Source organism: Octopus bimaculoides, chromosome 2 (genome assembly GCF_046866305.1).
Source record: "Octopus bimaculoides isolate indiv1 chromosome 2, ASM4686630v1, whole genome shotgun sequence".
In the NCBI taxonomy this organism is placed as follows: Eukaryota; Metazoa; Mollusca; class Cephalopoda; order Octopoda; family Octopodidae; genus Octopus; species Octopus bimaculoides.
The window spans coordinates 117739224-117747083 of NC_142929.1; the positions used below are offsets into that span (position 1 = coordinate 117739224).

Below are 7860 nucleotides of genomic sequence, written 5' to 3' on the forward strand. Positions count from 1 at the left end.
TTACAAGTTGCAATGAAAATTTTAGTAAAAAATAATAAGTAAAGGAGTGGAAATCATCCCGGTGAGTGTGTTAAATTAATAAGGCACCATAAGAGAATAACTGTCTCCAGACACAACAGAATATGCTTCAGCATACGAATTCACAGAAAGCATCTTGCAAACCACATACAAAAACTAGTAATGGTTATGAGATCTCATCAGGCACACGGAAGTCATTAACTTGCAATGTATAAAAGAAAATTCTTTTATAATTTCACAGTTAAAAGCTTAAACACTCCATTTTTATAGTGAAATTTATAAATTATCATCCATGTTAAGTCAGTTTAGTCGTGACACATCACTCACCATTTAGGTAGGCGCTAGACACAGCTACTTAAATGGGTGGGGGTGCTACAATTTTTTTTTAAACAAAGAAAAAGCTAAGAACTGCTTGTTTAGCTTATAAAAAGTCAGGAGGTATGAGAGATGAGTATATTTCTTTAACCACTTATGATCCGTAAGATTACGTCTGTTTCGCAGCTATCATCATGTAATAATAATTTTAGTGTATAATCAATTATTTTACATGCCTGCACCAATTCATTCGCTATACATTGCACAATATAATTGCACAATTACAAAGCAATGCAGATATAGAAGGCTAGAACTTCAGATTGTAAGGATATCATGGTTACATCAATGCTTCAACTCATTGAGTTAAATATATTCACTTCTCTTACTTCCTCACTTTTTATGGTCTATACACATCTCATAGTATAATTTCATAGACTGGATCTCTTGGATTTCAACAGCATAAAACTACACACACACACACACACACACACATACAAAGACGAGAGACAGAAAATAGAATTCACACAAAACTCCCTTTTCAGAACCACTACAATCGTTTCGACTGATCATGCACCTGTACATTACAGGTGAGGTGCTGTACAATAAACTGTCATGCGTTGCAGGTGCAGATGCGTCTCCATTCAATCTCAGTTCATTTTGGAGTTGGATGGAACGCTACACTAATTAAAATGTATTGTTATAGAAATAAACCAAGATCAAGTAAAAAAAAAAAAAAACGAATACCATTTGAAAAGTCACCCGAGATGCATCTGTATCTATATTGCATGAAAATTAATTGTACAGTATCTCACTTGTAAGGTACGGGTACATTATAATTCAAAAGATCGTATTGGTTCTGAATAAAGAGTCTCGTGAATTCCATTTTCTGCCTCATCTTTTTATATAAACTCTACGGACACAAAACAATTCCTGAAGTAAATCCAATGGCATATACCTCCATACTGCTGTTGACATCAGGTAGCCGAGTGTTCTGGACGGGCTTCAAACAGCATACTATAAGGTGTCTATACCATATAAAATTATTACTATATATAGGCGCAGGAGTAGCTGTGTGGAAAGTAGCTTGCTTACCAATTACATGGTTCCGGGTTCAGTCCCTCTGCGTGGCACCTTGGACAAATGTCTTCTACTATAGCCTCGCGTCGACCAAGGTCTTGTGAGTGGATTTGGTAGACGGAAACTGAAAGAAGCCCGTCGTATATTTGTTTGTGTGTCTGTGTTTGTCCCCCCTACCATCGCTTGACAACGGATGTTGGTGTGTTTAGCGGTTCGGCAAAAGAGACCCGATAGAATAAGTACTAAGCTTACACAGAATAAGTCCTGGGGTCGATTTATTCGACTAAAGGCGATGCTCCAGCATGACTGTAGTCAAATGACTGATTCAAGTGAAAGAATAAAAGAATATCAATATATATATATATATATCTGTATGTGTGCGTGTGTGCGCCCGCGCATGCGCCTGCCTGTGTTTATTCCTCACCCCCGCTTGACGACTGGTGTTGGTATCTCGACGTCCCCATAACATTAGCGTTTCGGGAAAAAGCGACCAATAAAATAAGTTCCAGGATTTAGTGCTAGGATCGATTCATTTGACTAAAATTCTTCACAGCGGTGCTCCAGCATGCTCGAAGTCTAATGAGTGAAAAAGTAAACAATAAAAATACCTCTATGTATGTATGTGTGTGTGAGGGCGCATGGCTTAGTGATTAGGAGTATTACGATTGCGAGATCGTGGGTTCGATTCTCTAACTGGGCGTTTCTTTGTGCTGCTTTTTTTTTTTTTTGTTAAAATTTGAAGTACTTAATTTTACATCTTCAGACTCCGCAGCCCACTTGAAATTTTGAATAATGAGCGTAGTTTAAAATGTGTATTGTTGCACAACGGAAATGTGTATGGCTCTGTCCCATTCGGCCACTCAACAACTCTGAAGGGAAAATATGAAGAAATTAAGTTAGTTTTAAAGAAGATACTGTATCATGATCACAAATGGGTCATCTGCGTTTATTTAAAGATGGTGAATTTTTTCATAGGACAGCAATCTGGTTATACCAAATACCCATGCTTTCTTTGCATGTCGGACAGTAGCGACCGAGTAAATCACTATGTTAAGAAAGACTAGCTGCTTCAAACATATATGACTCCATGTAGAGCTGTCAATATATTGGAAGAACCTTTAGTTGAGCGAGATAAGATCATTTACCCACCTCTGCACATCAAACTCGGATTGATCAAACAATTCGTCAAAGCTCTTGACATAAATGGGGAATGCTTCAAGTATATCTGCAGTGTATTTCCAGATTTGACGACTGAAAAACTTAAAGCAGGGATTTTTGATGGACCACAGATCCGTAAGCTCTTGAAGAACACAAAGTTCGTGAAAACGATGAGCGAAAATGAAGCATCAACTTGGCTAGCCTTTGCAGAAATAGTGCAAAATTTCCTTGGGAAACACAAAAGTGAAAACTATAAAGGCCATGTTACCAACTTGATATCAACTTTTCGTAATACTGGCGTGAATACAAGCATCAAAATTCACTAACTTTTTTGTCATCTTGATCGTTTTCCTGAAAATCTCAGAGATGTTAGCAAAGAACAAGGTGAATGATTCCATCAGGAGGTGGAAACTCGGTACCAAGAACACTTGGACGCTGTGAGGATGGCAGACTATTGCTGGTGTTTAAAACGAGATACTCCTGTTGCTCAACATTCACAGCGCACAAAAAAAAAAAGCGTAAATTTATTCCTTGAATTTTTCGCCCAAAATCTTTGCCAATGTATATTTTCAATTTTGAATTTTTATTTATACTTTATTGGTTCATATTATATGCCTCTTGTATGAAAAAAATACTCTATCAGTTCTAGTCAGAAAACTAGACCTGATAGAGAACAACTGAAGTTATTATTTTTTTTAATTTAGCAGGCAAAATCACTTAAGAATTCGTTGAAATATTCCAGGCACCAGACAAAAACAAAATTTTTGCTGCCCAGTGTGATAGATAATTGTACTCAATTACTGTTGAATACACAAAATCTTCCTACGGAACATACGAATCTCAATTCTATTTCGTCTTTATGTTGTACCTTGTAGGAGTGCTCCTCTATTGTTTCACTTCCCAAAGTATGATCATTACAACCTCGCGCGCCAGTCAACTATACATTCGTATATATAATGACCCACACAAATAGGAAACCGGAAATAGATAAATGAGTCCCAATTTCTCACCAAATGTCCGCTAGCTGTGTGTGTGTGTGTGTTTTTTTAAAACACTTCTTTTTCTGACTCAATACTATTTCGACCTTATATTCCAGTGTGTAGGAGTGCTCTTCTATTTTTTGATTTCTCAAAATGTGATCGCTACAACCTCACGCGACAATTGACTATGCGACAATTGACCCGCACAAACAGTAAACTGGAAACAGATAAACAATATTGTTTGTTTCACCTCTACTCATTTATACTTAATAATGTCGTACATACGCATATACATACCTACGTACGTACATACATGTATACATACACACACACATACATACATAATGCATACACACACACATACATACGCACACACACGTTCTGTTATTACACACACACACTTGCAGACCCTCACGCACGCACACATATTCACCTCCCTTTTTCACTCTCCTGTCTTAGAAAGAACTTTTCCTCCACCACTTCCTCTTCCGGTCCTTCCACAATGTAACCTCGTGGACATCGTAGTTGATTTTTTTCTTTCTCCGTCTTTCCCTTCTTTGAAATTTCCTTGTTTCCGACGAAGGGCTCCGTCCGAAACGTCATACTCTCTCTCTCTTTCCTTTCCCGAGCGTCTAATAACACTATCCGTATCACGTCCTCACGTTGTTGTTTTTTTGTCTTTTTTGTTTAACTTGTGCATATATATATATATATATATATATATATATATATATATATATATATATATATAGACTTACTTGTAAAATAGGACGTGTGCGTTCAATAATGTAATAATACAAAGAATATATATACATGTATACACACATATATGTACATACTTACATCTACATGTGTATATACATGCATATCAGGGTACAGGACGTTAGAACAATAAACTACAGACAACGGAACGAACACATAGGAAAACGGAAAGCCCCTTGGAATATCCCTTCATCAGCTGTCTCTATTCTATCTAGACGTTTCGAAGACCAGACAGGACGTACTCTAGAATAGTCTCTTCCTGAGTAGTGGACCAACCAACTACACAGAGGATTCCAAGGTGGCAAACACAAACCAAGACAGGAAAAAATGGACAGTGAAAACAACATTCAAAAGCCGTACGGCCAAACGCAAATCTGAGGTAGAACGCTAGTAGTTCGTCTTGCCTTCACAGCGGCTGGAGTGAAAAGAAAGCTGACCACAGGTCACATGAGAGCAGAGAGGATGGTGGAGGGAGGAAATGGAACAAGGAGGAAGGGACAGAAGCAGTGAAGTAGAGGCCAGGACAGAAGGGTAGATAGGAAGATAGAGGAAGACAGATAGATAAATAGATAGAGAGGATGGTGGAGGGAGGAAATATTTATACATACATACATTTATACAGGAAATGCGCCTACACTTATGCAGGGAAGACGCCTACACAAACTGATTAAAGATGAAAACAATTTAAATTCACGTCAACTGTTGTTGCAGTTGTCATATGCTTTCATAGTTACTGTTGTCCATGCTATGGTTGTTGTTGTTGCTGCTGTGTTTCTATAGCTATGATGTGTAGACCATTGAGTTTTATTACACTACTAAGATATCTATCTTAATAGGTTCATCCATTAAATACATCGTCTCGTTAAGAAATGGAAATGGCACACACGTGTGTGCATGTACATGTGTGAGTGTTGTGTGTGTATACCTTATAACTCTTTCTATGTGTGTATGTATTACACACATATACACTAAGTCGTATACTTCCAACCACCCATCCATATATTCATACACACAAACATACATACATACACGCATGCATGTTGTTTAGTCAAACTGCTTTGACATAAGACCAAAAACATTTCCTTCAACGTTTTAAAATACACTAGGACATCTTCTGTGTGCGTGCATGTATATATATTAATCGAAATGTAGAGTATTATATATCCATTACAGCCGATCTTACCAATTGGTTTTACACTAGGGAGTGTTAGGTAACAGCTTGATTATGTAACCCTGCGCTCATCAGAGGTAGGCGATATGGTAAAAAATATGGCCACTTCTCCCTATTGCTGGAGGTGAATATACACATCCGGTTTGTGGTTACTGTGAAAAAGATGAAACGAATCGAGCAGGGGAGTGAGTTAAGAGTTATGTCCCTTGGTAACAAAACCTCGTCTCTGAGGGTGGTTTTGTTGTAAGCTGGCAAGAATTTTCTGGAAAAAGGTTTGTGGGAAATGTGTCTTTCAAGCTTGTGTTCTTGTGGAAATGGAATGTGTGTTGGGGTACTAAATGTAAAGCCTTTACGGTAGGGGTGGATACACATTTATGATCGTTAGTGTGTTTCCTTTTTTTATGTATTGGTTAAATTCGTGGGGCATTTATATGTACATGCAGTGTATGTAAGAGTACAATATATGTGGAGACTGAGGCGTGTGTTTGTTTGTAGGTGTATTAGTGTATGTTCTGGTCAAACTCTTTGCCGGACTCCCAGGGATTGATGGAGGGCCGAAGTTGGGGGACTGGTGATTATAGTCATGATGGGGCACGCAGTTATGATAGGGTGTATCTCCTTCATGTGGGTAAAGATTAAAAATTCCACTTCTGCTGTTCAAGTAAATACTTGGGTGCTGGGTACTTTTTAAAATCTTTCTTTTTTCAGCCGAGCATATTCTGCTATTGAAGTACGTTTGATATTTCTCTAGAATCTTCTACTTCATGCTGTACTTGGTGGCGCTTTCTTTAAATGACCATACGTGCTTGGTCAGGGTCGTGGCATTACGTATCTCCAGGATGTTGAAGGAAGACTTGTGGTTGTTATAACGGGTTCTGAAGGGCCCTTCAGTTGCTACCACGTATTTTCGTACGTTTGGTTGTCCATTTGGTCCTATTGCTGTTACCTTTGCACAACGGTCTCTCTGTGTTACAGTGGCCGTGTTGTGTTACCGTTACATGAGCATCCTCCCTCTGTCTCAAGTGTTAGACAGAAATATATAAATACCCACTGAAACCCCACCAGAAAAACATAAACAAACACACACAAATACTTACAGTGAAACTTCTATCTCACACTCCCTATGAGTTCATAGTTACGTATACACAAACGCTTGCATACACACGTACATGTATATATGTGCGTGTGTTCATATAAAATTATGTTTAACACATTCGATTGTAATCGGACGTGATAAGACTTACAGTTGCAAGTAAATACATGTTTCGTTTTGAACTGTAGGTCACGTCATTAGATTGTAGGATGCATGTTTTTGCATCGTGGCACTTCATCAGCTACGAAAAACTAACTTGGTTACTCATAACCCAATAAGTATGGGTCTGTGCTTATGAAAACAGCAGTTAGAATGTTCACTGGTGTGCAAATCGCTTGATCAAGAAGAAATTAGATAATTAGTTTTGCATGAAACAGCTTTGAATAAATTATGTTCGTATAGAGTCATGTGTAACAACGTTCGATTGTAATCAAACATGATATGACCTATAGCTGCAAGAATAGTCCCAGGAGAAAATCCACCACCTAGAATTGTGTAAAAACAGGTTTTCTTTTGAATTGTGAATAATGTCTTTAAATCGTAGGACGCATGTGTTTCTGTATATCTGCCTTGTCAGCTGCTTCATGCAACATTAATTATCTCATTCCATTGGGACCAAGCAATTTTTACACCAGCGGATATTCTGTTAATTGTTTGATAAGCATAATCCCATACTTACTGGGTTACAGAGCTTTCAAAGTGAACAAATTTGAATTCAGGATGTAATGAATCAAGATGAAATACCACAAAACATCTTTTTGGATGCTCTAACAATACTGCCACTCTGAGGCTGTAACTGAGAGAGAAAAGCACCACCCTGAGGCAGTAACTGAGAGAGAAAAGCACTGCCCTGAGGCAGTAACAGAGAGAAATTGTAATGATTCTTTGGGATTCTCCAGTACATGCAGACAGAACCATCAAAGCTAATAAACTGGACATTGTTGTGAAAGACCAAAACAATAAAGTCTGTTTATTGATTGACATGATTAACATCATAATATCTTGGCAAAAGAATTTGATAAGCTCAGAAAATATAAAGATTTGCTCATTGAAGTTGAAAAAATGTGACATCCGAAGGCAATTACAATACCAGTGATTGTGGGAGCACTTGGAGTGATCAAAAAGGAACTGTAGATTATTTGTAAATGAACAATCTAGTGTGTTTATTTTAATGGCCTACCAATGTATATAGTGAGTTCCTTTGGCCTAGGGGTGGGAAAGACACTTGGCAAGAAACGGAAACAAAATTGAAAGAAGAAAAATAATAATAATAACAGCAACAATAA

The 7860-nt window shown here is 37.7% G+C and overlaps 1 protein-coding gene across 1 annotated transcript in view; it reads right to left on the reverse strand.

The window, feature by feature from the left end:
• Nucleotides 1–1646, reverse strand: part of LOC106880924 (synaptic vesicular amine transporter) — a 106350-nt gene extending 104704 nt beyond the window's left edge. The window contains exon 1 of the mRNA XM_089347594.1: nucleotides 1426–1646. The gene's annotated coding sequence lies outside the window, so the exon portion shown is untranslated. The remainder of the gene's footprint in view (nucleotides 1–1425) is intronic.
• Nucleotides 1647–7860: the final 6214 nt, after the last annotated feature.